Source organism: Thamnophis elegans, chromosome 13 (genome assembly GCF_009769535.1).
Source record: "Thamnophis elegans isolate rThaEle1 chromosome 13, rThaEle1.pri, whole genome shotgun sequence".
NCBI lineage: Eukaryota > Metazoa > Chordata > Lepidosauria > Squamata > Colubridae > Thamnophis > Thamnophis elegans.
In genome coordinates, this window is record NC_045553.1 from 10459866 (window position 1) to 10470813 (window position 10948).

At 44.4% G+C, this 10948-nt stretch overlaps 1 long non-coding RNA gene across 1 annotated transcript; it reads right to left on the reverse strand.

Moving 5' to 3' along the window:
• Positions 1-7609: 7609 nt before the first annotated feature.
• LOC116516920 lies at positions 7610-10869 on the reverse strand. Its single transcript, XR_004256401.1, has 2 exons — positions 10695-10869; positions 7610-7887 (listed from the first exon to the last, which is right to left on the reverse strand). It is a non-coding gene; the product is annotated as an uncharacterized LOC116516920 (long non-coding RNA).
• Between the last annotated feature and the right edge of the window lie 79 nt (positions 10870-10948).

The following is a 10948-nucleotide window of genomic DNA, read 5'->3' on the forward strand; positions in this document are numbered from 1 at the left end:
GTAAAACTTAACAACCGTCTCGCTTAGAGATGAAAGTTGGGGGGAGGGGCTCAATTGTAGTCGTATGTTGAGGACCATGTGTTGTTACACGAAGTGAAAAACCAACAAACATGCATTCCAAATTCCCCAGTGAATAATAACCAAAATAATAACATTATCACCACTCCAGGGATGGCACTCCAAGGTGATTAAAAAAGATTTTCAGGAAATTCTAGTTGAAGATATTATTTCAGGTCAACTTTTGGATTTATTTTTAAATTCGCGGGCTCATTTTGGACTTTGCAAGCTTTTGTAATGTTTTAGTTTTGCTTCCTTGATTTACGGTAAGCTTCCCAACGGTGAGAGGCGTTTCTCCCATTCATCCAGGGGTGGCATTCACTTAACTTCCCTACCGCTTTGCAAATGTGAGCACACGTGCCCTGTCTGAGCATGCGCAGTGCTCGTGCATTACGTCGGGGTGGGCGGGCAGAGTCTCCTCCCGAACCGGAGAGAACCGTCTGAATACCACCTCTGCATTCATCCATTGTTGTATGGTTTGGTTGTAGCTAATTCTTTTGGGGTGAGATTTTAGAGTGAGTATGAAGCCTGTTTACTTCTTGTTTACTCACTCCTTGAGCAGTGAGTCACATCCATTCTTTTCCTGTGTCCGTGATAAATCTGTGGCATTTGATGTTTCTCACTTTTTCATCCAGGGGGGCGGAAAAACTTACTGAAAGACCATGGAGTGCTTGGTTGTCTCTGAGCTTGGCTGTTTTATGCAGATGTTTCATTACCTCTCTAGGTAACATCATCAGTGGAGTGTGTGGCGTGGAGGAGAAGAAAGGCGGTGAGGTCCCTGATGCTGTCTGAATTTGTCTGCTTTCTTGCAGACCTTTCATTACCCAACTAGGTAACATCAACAGCGTTAAAAGGGGAGTGGGGGTTGGAGAGAAGAGGAGGAGGGTCCTTGGTGCTCTCTGAGCTTCTTGCGATTTTCTTGCAGACCTTTCATTACCCAACTAGGTAACATCATCAGTGCTAAAAAGGAGGGGCATGGGAAGACCTTAGAAATCCAGGAAAGGTAGATACACATTCTTCTGGGTAATTTGGACAACAGCCACTGAACTTTCACCAGGGTGACGGATAAGGATGAACACTATTTTATTCCAGCTAGATTTTAACTCCAATCTCTGCTCTTCCTCCTTCATTTGAATGCTGTTTTTTTCTTAAGTGATTGTTGTTGACTGTTTTAGGGTGTTGCTATATTTTTTTCTATCTTTTCTTAAGCTCTTTTAATTCCAGATTGCACATAATGGCCTATCTATAGAAGGAAACTTTCTTTTGTTCTGGGAGACTTTTTCTTGGCCTTTCCTCCTTACTCAGATCACCAGGAGATATAACAGACAATTTGGAGTCCTGGTGAACAACCATTTAAATAGGAGCCAGCCGTGGGCAGCAGCTGCCAAAAAAGCCAACACAATCCTAGGCTGCATCAACAGAGGGATAGAATCAAGATCCCATGAAGTGTTAATACCACTTTATAAGGCCTTGGGAAGGCCACACTTGGAATACTGCATTCAGTTTTGGTCACCATGATGTAGAAAAGATGTGGAGACTCTAGAAAGAGTGCAGAGAAGAGCAAGAAAGAGAATTAGGGGACTGGAGGCTAAAACACATGAAGAACGGTTGCAGGAACTGGGTAGGTCTAGTTTAATGAAAAGAAGGACCAGGGGTGACATGATAGCAGCCTTCCAATATCTCAGGGGTTGCCACAAAGAAGAGGGAGTCAAACTATTCTCCAAGGCACCTGAGGGTAGAACAAGAAGCAATGGGTGGAAACTAATCAAGGAGAGAAGCAGCTTAGAACTAAGGAGAAATTTCTTGACAGTGAGAACAATTAATCAATGGAACAACTGGCCTCCAGAAGTTGTGAATGCTCCAACACTGCAGGTTTTTAAGAAGAGGTTGGATAACCCTTTGTCTGAAGTGGTATAGGGTTTCCTGCCTAAGCAGGGGGTTCAGGGGTGGGTTTCTCGCCCCGTTCCAACCGGTTTGGTTGGAACGAGGCCGGCGGCGTCCTCGCGCATGCGCACGGCATGCGCGTGCATGTGTGCGCTGCGCACATGCATACTAGCGTCTGTGCGATGCTCCAGCTGCTCCTGGAGGATCGCGCAGGCGCTGTATGCATCCTGCGCATGCGTGGAAGCGCAGAATTCGGCAAAACCAGGTAAGGAGCGGGCGCGGGCGCGCGGGCGCAGGGGGGGGGGTTTCGCCCTTCCCGGAAGTTACTTACTTCCGGGTTCGGCGACCAACCGGATCGCGGGGACCGCCGCAAACCGGTTGAAACCCACCCCTGAGGGGGTTGGACTAGAAGACCTCCAAGGTCCCTTCCAACTCTGTTATTCTATTCCATTCCATTCATCCAAGAAGTTTCTTCAGTTCTAACTCCAGACTGACTTCAGTCAGAACGGAAGAAGATTCCTGGATAAGAAGCAAAACGTCTTCAAGGAAAAGCAAAGTCCAGTTCCCTTTTGAAAGAAAGAAAAAAACCGACCATCACTGGAGGTTTTCAAGATGAGACTGGACGGCCCTTTGTTCAGAATGGTAGAGAGTCTCCTTCTTGAGCAGGGGGTTGGACTAGAAGATCTCTGAGGTCTCCTCCGAATCTGTTATTCTGTAATTCTGTAAATCTCCCGTTAAACAGGGACCAAGTGCAGGCAATGAACTGCTAAAAGAAAGATGGTTTGAAATAAATGCACATTTTAAAAGTTCCCAAGCTGTCTTAGGGGAGGGGGGCTGGAAGCAATTAAGGAACACAGGAGCATATTCAGGGAAGTATGAAATTTAGTAGATAACTGTCTTCTGAACACTTTAGTAGCACAGATCAGGTGATTTTTCTGTATAAATTTGCAAAGCCTCACTACCACAAGAAATGTGCCTGCCTGGTTTGGGGTAGGAATAAGGCTATGATCAGATAAGCACATCGATGTTTCTGTAGGGCCTTTGAAATCAAAGCAAAAGGGCAGCTAGTTTAAAGCCAGCACATACATAGAGACACAGACATAGAGACACACATGTGTAACTGAACAGATGTTTTGCTGGGATACATACTGGTCATTTCCAGTTGTAAAACCACTTGGCTGATGATGTGCATTGAGATATCTCCCTCCCTCCCTCCCTCCCTCCCTTTCTCTCTCTGACTCCCTCTCTCTCTGTCTGTCTCTCTCCTCTCTTTGTCTCTCTCTGTATATGTCTCTTTCCCTCTCTCTCTGTCTCCCTCCCTCCCCATCTCTGTTTCTCTCCTCCCTCTGCCTCTCTCTCTCTCTCTCTCTAATCTATCTATTATATATATATATATATATATATATATATATATATATATATATATATATATATATATATATATATATATATATATATATATGTGTGTGTGTGTGTGTAGGTCTCTAGTTGTTCGGGTTTTCTCCCGCGTAGAATTGGAGATGTCTACGCGGGAGAAAACCCGAACAACTAGAGACCTACATACTAACACCCGCGAAAACCTCAGAAAACACACACACACACACACACATATATATATAATCTTTCTCTGTTTGTCTGTCTCCCTCTCTCCCTCCCTCTCTCTGTAAGGGTGTCTCTCTCTCTCTTCCCCTATCTCTCTGTCTTCCTCCTCCTCTCTCTGTCTCTCTCTGCCTCTCACTCTCACTGTCTCTCTCACTGTCTCTCTCTGTGTCTGTCTATCTATCTCTCTCCCCCACTCTCGGTCTGTCTCTCTCTTCCTCCCTCCCCCTCTCTCTGTGTCTCTTTCTTTCCATCTCTCTCTCTCTCTCTCTGTCTCCCCCCCCTTCTGTCTCTCCCTCCTTCCCTGCCTCTGACTTAATTTGCTTTCTCCCTTTTAATTCCTGTGAGAAAATGCAAAATGGTAAGAATTAAAAGTCAGGACAGAGCTGAATTCTGTGAGGTCCATGATGTCAAGGTTCCTCCTCCTCCTCCTCTGGACACTCGCCACACTGATGAAATAGTTCCTCTCTAGTAAACGCATTCTATATCTGTATGCAGAAGGGTGGTGTGAATTTGACGTGGTTATTTATATTGGCCAGGATGATTTAGCTCCAGCCAGGCGCAGTAAAGAAGGCAAAGACACAGGAGATGCATCTCATTAGGTTAAGATGCAAAATGGATCCAGGCAGCACACACAAATTGCAGAAGGGACCTTCCTAAATCTCAAACATGAACCTCCCTTGGTGTGTGTGTGGGGGGGGGCGAGGGGGGAGAAGATCTCTTTTGCATTAAGAGGGTTATGAGAGCTGTGCTTTTCTTTTTTCTTTGAAGTCTGCCTTTAAAATAGACTAAGTGGCCTTAAGAAGGCAGTAAATTATTCAGATCTTTGAAGTAAGTTGGCATCGACCCATTAGCAGACCCTGCAAACCACAGATGTCTTCCCTTTGGGCTTATTTCCAGCCGATGTGGGTCACTCAAGAAAGGATGGTAGATGTTAGCTTGGATTTTCTGTTTGCGGTTAGGAGAAAGTTTCTAGTGGACAGTTTGATGCCAAGTTGGGAGATTGGCCAAAAAGAGCTCTGTGTGTGTGGTTTTGTTTTTTTAACGGATGGCCAGTTGCTCTGTTCGCCACATACTGTATGTTAGAGACAGGGATAAAATCCAGCAGGTTCTGACAGGTTCTGGAGAACCAGTAGTGGAAATTTTGAGTAGTTCGGAGAACTGGCAAATGCCGCCTCTGGCTGGCCCCAGAGTGGGCATGGAATAGGGATTTTGCAGTACCCTGCCATGCCCACCAAGCCACGCCATAGAACCGCTAGTAAAAAAAAATGAATTTCACCACTAGTTAGAAACTTTATCGAAAGTTTAGCTTGGTGTGTTTTGAACGATCCAATTTACCAACATTTTTTTTTCGTGACCCGACAAATGCGCGCCCGACAACAGCGTGCCGACAAAACCGCAGTGATAAAACCGCAACATCGACAGCACGCCCACAAAGGCGCGCTGACAAAAGAGCGCCGACAAAAGTGCGATTAGGGTTAAGGTAAGGGTTAGGGTGAGGTTCAGGGTTAGGTTTAGAGCGCGCTGGAAAAAGCTGGAAAAAGGCCCGTTTCTGGACTTCTGGAACCTCCAGTAGGCCCGTTTCCCCCCCCCCCTTCCCCAAGCTTCTGCGCGAGCCCTGCTTTACTTAGAATGATGAATGGGCTGTGTGGAAACTCCTGGGTGGGGAGGGCCTGACCAGCCAGGGGTGACATTTGGGGGTTCACCGAACATGGGAGAATCCTAGCTAGAGGGTCGCCTGAACCCGTGCGAACCCCCAGCAGCCCACCCCCGATGCAACCTCTCCCTTCTGGGAATCCAGAGTACGTTCCACCACAGTAGACTCGGGCCTTGTGTTAGTTCTCACCAGGAAAACATAGACAAGACTGTAGAGTAGACTCAACAATAGTTATCTCAAAAGACAATGGCCCAGAAGACAATTTCCGTATTGTTGCCCAGAAGGACAAAACAATTCCAAAGAGTCCCACTTGAACTCTTGAAAGCTTTCTCACCCAAACACGGGTTCGCTTTGAAATTGTGAACTGCAGGGGACGTGCTCGCTTCTAGAAAACCACAACAAATTTGCGTCAGGGGTCCATCTCATCCTTCGCCCGCCACTTTGCTTTCTTTTTAACTAGTCTGCTTATTTTATTTCCATCAAACTGCAGGTTTACTTTTTTGCAATCCTTGTATATATATATACATATATATATATGTATATATATATACATATATATATATGTATATATATATACATATATATATATGTATATATATATACATATATATATGTGTGTGTGTGTGGTGTGTGTGTGTGTTTTATTTGTGCTGATAAATAAATAAAGGGAGACTAGTATAGATCTATTTCAAGCTATTTAGCTCTCATCAGCTAGCCATACCCTTACTGGGATTCGAAGTTAGCTGGCTGGCTAGCTGATGAGAGCTAAATAGCTTGAAATAGATCTATACTAGTCTCCCTTTATTTATTTATCAGCACAAATTTGTAAGAGAAGAAGAGGAATAAGTTTAGAGTTATGGTTTGGTCTTTTTGTCTTCATTTTTCTTTTCTTAACTTGAAGCCTTAATGCTTTACTTCTTTGAATAAGCAACAGAGGGCAGAGTGGAGAAAACCAGACTCCCGCTCTATTTCTGCTTGGGTTTAATAATAGACTTTACCCCGTGCAGTTAAAACACACATACACACACACACACACATACACACACACACCCCAAGCATCAAAGACAGTGAGAAGGGCTTGTGAAGTTGACAGGGATAGATCACAGAGGATTCCTTAGGGATATATATATTCCCGTCATCCTTTTTTAAAATGTTTGTTCCCTGAGCAGATATCCTCCAATGTTTAAACACACACACACACATACACACACACACAGACAGACAAAACTATGCAGATGTATGCTTTAATGTTGAAAACTGATATGCAGCCAAGTGGGTGTGCTAGAAAAGAAAATAAGAAAAGTGTACCCAAGGGTTTTTGTAAATACTTGCTCATCGTGTTTATACAAATGGGGAGGGGGGGTGTCTGTAAGCAAGGCCCCCTCGGGTGAGGATCACGGTCTTGCAACAGAAAGAATTTGAAGACAGAGAGAGAGAGAGAGACAGAGACACGGAAAGAGAGAGAGGGGGGGTTGCTATTAAAAAAGTCACAGATCGAGGGTCTCGTCGTCGGGGAGAGCCCACCTAACAGTCTGTATTCACCTGTTCTCCTATCTCCAAAAAAAACCCCAACTATTTGGAATGTAATCCGTGCAGGCTTCGTGAAACTTGTGTCTGTAATTCTCATCTCTCTCGCTTTAGTCTGAATACATACATGTATATATTTTTCAATCCGGCGTTGAAAGTGGCTTCCTTGCTGTTTCCTTCTTTGGTTGCTGAATCGCACCGTTGCTGGGGGGGGGCACCAGGCGTGGGATTGAAAATTTTTAGCAACCGGTTCTCGGCCCGGTTGCTGGGTGGGCGTGGCCATGGAGGCATAGCCTAGTCGGTTTCTTGCACCATGGCGGGAGGGGGGGTGTTTTCACCCTCCCCAGGCTGCGGAGGCTTTCCTTAAGCCTCGGGGAGGGCGAAAACAGCCTCCCTGGGCTCTGGAGCCCAGAAATGGGCCCGTTTCCAGACTTCCGGTAGGCCCATTTTTCACCCTCCTCGGGTTTCGGTGGGTTTTTTTGAGCCTCCGGGCGGATGAAAATGGCCTCCCGCTGGCTCCAGAGGCCCTCCTGAAGCCGGAAACAAGCCCGTTTCCAGACTTCCAGTATTTCCAGCAGGCCTGTTTTTTCCCCTCCCAGAGCCTCCGTGCTGGCCCTGTGCTTACCTGGCATGATGAATGGGCCGCGTGGAGACTTCTGAGAGGGGAGGGGTGAAGTGGGCAGGATCTGCCTGTCCTTGTAACTACCGGTTCGGTGAACCAGATTAAAATTAACACCTGGTTCGCCAAAACTGGTCCAAACCAGCTGAATCCCACCCCTGGAAGGGGCGTTCTGTTTTGAATGCCCAGGTTGGGACACTCTGAAATGTTGGGAAAAGGATCTACCCCTACCGTCATCAACACCACCACTACCTGCCTTGTTCAAATCTGGAGCAGTTTAGATTTATTTGGCATCTTAGAAGGACCGACTTGGGAATCCTTCTCATTTCAATCCATTTAAGAGAACGAAGAAAAGGACTGGTCTTAGACAGAAGGAGCACATGGATGGATGCTGAATCATCCTTCTGCCTAACGTAGACGACTGGCGCCCTCGATGGCTCGTGGATATCCACTTAAACGTCCCCAGCTTTCTTGCCCGCCGGATTCTTCAAAATGGTTCAAGATTTGTTCAATTTGAATAAATCAATGGTGGGGTTTTGATGTGCTGAAAAAGAAACAAAACACGTCAACTTTGATTTTGCAACACAAGACAACACAAGGGCATCAAAGACGCAAGAAAACTAAAAAGGTAGAAAGCATCATTAGCTGGGGGCTAGGGAGGGTAAGGAGGATAAAGTGTCTCTCTGTGTGTGTGTGTATAGAGAGAGAGAGAGAGAGAGAGAGAGATGACAGATAGATGGTAGCTGTGTGAGAGAGATTGAAAGATAAAGAGATATAGATGATAGAAAGATCAATAGATAAATGATAGATAAATACAAATGAGATATTGAGAAAGATGATAGAAATAGAGATGATGGATGAGTTTGGTAGAGAGAGAAATACAGAGGTGGGTTCCTACCAGTTCACACCTATTCGGTAGAACCGGTTCATCAAATCTTCTAAACCAGTTAGAAGAGGTTCCACCAGTGGACCCGGAAAGCAGGCCACATCTACAGAAGAGGTTCCAAAATTTTTTGAAACCCACCACTAGCAAGGATCTTGTAACTTGACAGCTTTAAGACTTGCATGCTTCAATGCCAGAGTTTCTGAATAGCTACTTGGACCGATCTAAGCACTAATTCATAATTTCATATCTGGTCACATGGGCGGCAAGCCACTCCCATCCGGTCACATGGGTGGCAAGCCACTCCCACAAAGGAGGCCACACCCACAGAGTAGGTTCCAACAATTTTTGAAACCCACCACTGGAGAAATAGGTGATAGATTGAGAAAGATACATATAGATGAGAGATAGAGATTGCTATAGATAGATAGATAGATAGATAGATAGATAGATAGATAGATAGATAGATAGGTAGGTAGGTAGGTAGGTAGGTAGGTAGGTAGGTAGGTAGGTAGGTAGGTAGGTAGGTAGGTAGGTAGGTAGGTGGATAGGTAGGTAGGTGGATAGGTAGGTAGGTAAATAAGATAAATAGATAGATAGAAAGAACAGTCCAATACACAAATACTAATACAGAGTCTCAACATATAAGAATTAGTCTTAACAATTTATTACATGGTATAATTTCTCTTGGCAAGGCTAACATAGCCTTATGGCAAGATATAACATTTACCAATTAAAAAGGTATCAATAAGGAAAGCTTCTAAATAACATTGGCTGGAACTGCCAAGTAATTAGGAACAGAATTAATGGTGACTGCAGCTTGCTCATAATATTTACCCTTTAAAAGGACCATTTCATTTTCACCAGAGGCTCCAGGGCATTGCCCTATATGAGAAACTGATTGTGTAGTATTGCATTATACAACATACAACACTGTATGCAGTTATTTTAGCAGAGACAGTCCAGTCTCCATCACAGTTTGGAGAAGATTTCATCTATAGTGCTAGACTTTCAGTGGCCCTCAGTCAAATCCTGACTCTAAAGATCTGAAAAATTAAAGGGGAAAAAACAGCAAACAGAATTGGGAGAATAATCATCTTATTCTGCTTTCTGTCCATTTTGATATAAATTAAAATCAATTTAATTGAAAGGAAAGAAGGCTCTGGGAAAACGTTGCCAACTCAGGGTTAGCTGTTCTTTTTATACAGTAATGTGGAAAAAATTGTTGTGAAGCGGACAATGAACGGTACAAAATACTCTTTCATCATTCAAAAATATCTCAAGGTGCCTTCGTTTCTGGAACATATTCCCCAATCAATATGGAACATTAGGAAATCCCTCCGACGAATGTGAATTCAACACAATATGGTCTCGCTTGCTCAGTGCCAGTGAATTGTGTATACATATATAAAAAAATATCCTAAATCAGTGCTCTTCTGCAATTATCTCTCTCATCTAAATGGTTCTATTTTAGATCCAATTCCACGCTCCCTGCTGCTACAATAGAGAAATGCCCGTTGTTCGTACCAAAATATCAGCATTGGTGCCAGTCAGTCATTGTGGATTTTTTGACAGTTTGGATGGAAACCAGCTTGAAAAAGGCTCAAATCAAATGACGGTTGGAAGGTTCTCTTATCAGCAGCCACGCAACATTTTATATGGATCTACGTGGTTATGCAGATATAAAATCACATAATTTGGCAAGGCTAGAAATTAGATGTCCAATTTGCTGGAGTAATTGACAATTATACCAATCATTTATCCTAATATTTAATGCTTTTGTGGGTGGGCATTTTTTCTTCCTGCCTAAAGCTGCTTCTCTCCATCCATTCCAATGATTAGGAGAATTTAGGCCACTGCTTCTCAATCTCAGCATCTTTTTAAGAGGGGTGGACTTCAACTGCCAGAATTCCTTGGTCAGAATCCATGGACTTCAATTCCCAGAATTCTCCATGGCAGCTAGGGAATCCTGGGAGTTGAAGTCCACCCATCCACCCACCCAGTTGCTGAAATCAAGAAACACTGGCGTAAGAATAGACACAAGTCTTAAGAGGAACAGAAAGGTCTACACCTCCCATCAGCCTGGCCCATGGCCAAGCACCATGGAAGGGGAAGCCCAATGCATTAGGATGGGAAGGGAGCATTCAAACAATTAGAATAGAATAGAATTATTAGAATAGAATAGCATAGCATAGGAAAGAATAGAATAGGAAGGAATAGAATAGAATAAAATAGAAAAGAATTATTAGAATAGAATAGAATGATTAGACTAGAATAGGAAAGAATAGAATAATTAGAATAGAATAGCATAGGAAAGAATAGAATAGGAAAGAATAGAATAGAATAACAGAGTAGGAAGGGACCTTGGAGGTCTTCTAGTCCAACCCCCTCCTTAGGCATTCTTGCATTTTAATGACCCATAGAGCAACGTGGTGGCTCCCGGCTTACGCTAGCGCTCCCATCATTACCCCGCTGTGGATGATGGGTGCAGGAATCCACCAGACTGGAGGAAGCTGTTTTCCCTGTTCACAAATAGCCCCTTCAAGGCGGAGGGATTGTGGGACGACTCAGCCAGTCTTCGGCGGAGGGATCTTCTCCTTCCAAGGTAGCTCCGCCCCCTCAGAGCCGAAGACGCTTTTCGAGGCAGCCCCCTCCCTTGGTGGCTCCTTTAGCCCCGCCCACCGGCAAGTCCCCGCCCCTCCAATCAGATCTCGTCCCCTCC